Raw genomic sequence first — 1974 nt, 5'->3', positions numbered from 1 at the left:
GGAGATCCCCTACTCCATCCCTGGTGGAGTACCTTAATGCCCTCCAGGTGTACTGACTCGAGACTCTCCTTTGCACGGATGCCAAACGGCTTTGTTGCCGCCGGACGGTGGCGGAAGAGACGTGCCAGTGCCGGCTGGGAAAAAGTGTTGGACGCCAATGAAAGAGGAGTGGACTTGGCCCTGTACACGTGCCGTACCACGAGGAGAAGACGCCGAATGTGTCGAGGCGGGAGAGCCTCCGCGAATTTCTCGTCTGATAAATCCTTTGAACCGAAACAAATCACAATAGATGAATAAATTCGTGTACCACTATAACCTAATTAACATTTTATGTACAGCTATTCAAAATGAAAGAAAACAATAAATAAGTATAGTTGACTTTCTGTTACACTGCCCTGTGCACATTGACAGCTAGCACAATGCTTTCAGGTATCACGACAGCAGATGCGTGTTGTCCTTTTCAAAACTTTCAAGTCCTAGTTGTTTGCTATTCAGAAAACTGACAAGGGGAGGCCGCCAATTGTGAAATTCAGATTTGATTCATACTGCGCATAATAAAAGCTCATGGCAAGAGGTGTAATGTGGCAAAGCACCAAGATGCACTTCTCAGCCGTTGTCGAGAAAATCGATAGTTAAAAGAAACCGTTACGGTGAAATACTCTCTACGATTAATAATTTTCTACAGCGTCGTGGCGCAGCGGTAAGCGCTTGGGTTTGTAATCTGAAGGTCGCCGGATCGAATCTCGCGTCATGCAACCTTTTTTTTTTAGTATTTGTTTTTTGTAGTTCAAATATATATAATTCTCGGCAATCAGTTGCAACAATTATGCATATAATAAGTTGTTGAAAGTCGTTTGTCGTGGAAAAACTGGCGACTTCGAATATCATTATGTTTTCCGCAAACAAAGTTGTATTTCACAAATGTTATTAATTGTCTTCATAATGTTAACCACGTATAGTTAACGGAAGACGTAGAAACGGTATTCCGAAACGAATACGTATAGCGTAAGTCAAACGTTCGAATTAGAATAGAGACCCCACGAACACAAATTTGCTGCGGCAGGTATGAAATATAAACTCCGTTACTCGCTCGTTACACTTGAAGGACAGATGTTGAATGGGCCGAAACGAGCCGCCGCATAACAGCGTAGTTGCCTGCTAACTTCGAAAGAAGGTAGATGCGGTCCCTAGCGCAACTTACAACATCGTCGAAAATCAGTGCGGACGGGAGAGCTTTGGTACACCCTGTTAAAAAAAAAAACGGAAAAATGGAGGCGGTACAATTGGAGAGCGATGCGCCTTCACCAACATGCATAAGCAATTCATTAATAGTTTATATATATATATATATATATATATATATATATATATATATATATATATATATATTTGAATTACAAAAAACTAATAATAAAAATAAATTGCATGGCGTGAGATTCGATCCCGCGACCTTCGCATTACGAACCGGAGCGCTTACCGCTGCGCCACGACGCTGTAGAAAATTAATAACCGTAGAGAGTATTTCACCGCAACGGTTTCTTTTATCTGTCGATTTTCTCGACAACGGCTGAGAAGTGCATCTTGGTGCTTTGCCACATTACACCTCTTGCCATGAGCTTTTATTATGCGCAGTATGAATCAAATCTGAATTTCACAATTGGCGGCCTCCCCTTGTGAGTAAGCTAAATAAAGAAACTGTAGCCATTTTAAGATAGTCGAGTAAGCATGAACAGTGAACGGTTTGCAGCTGTGCCACAATAGCTCAAGTTTATGGGATCGTTAAGGCATCGAAACCTCTGCTGTTGTACCCTTTGGAACAGTTCACGCACTCCGATATTAAGTTCTAATTAAGGACTGGCTCAAATGGCTCAGAGCACTATGGGACTTAACATCTGAGGTCATCAGTCCCCTAGAACTTAGAACTACTTAAACCTAACCAACCTAAGAACATCACACACATCCATACCCGAGGCA

Source organism: Schistocerca nitens, chromosome 1 (genome assembly GCF_023898315.1).
Source record: "Schistocerca nitens isolate TAMUIC-IGC-003100 chromosome 1, iqSchNite1.1, whole genome shotgun sequence".
NCBI lineage: Eukaryota > Metazoa > Arthropoda > Insecta > Orthoptera > Acrididae > Schistocerca > Schistocerca nitens.
Note: the sequence above shows the minus strand (reverse complement) of the source record.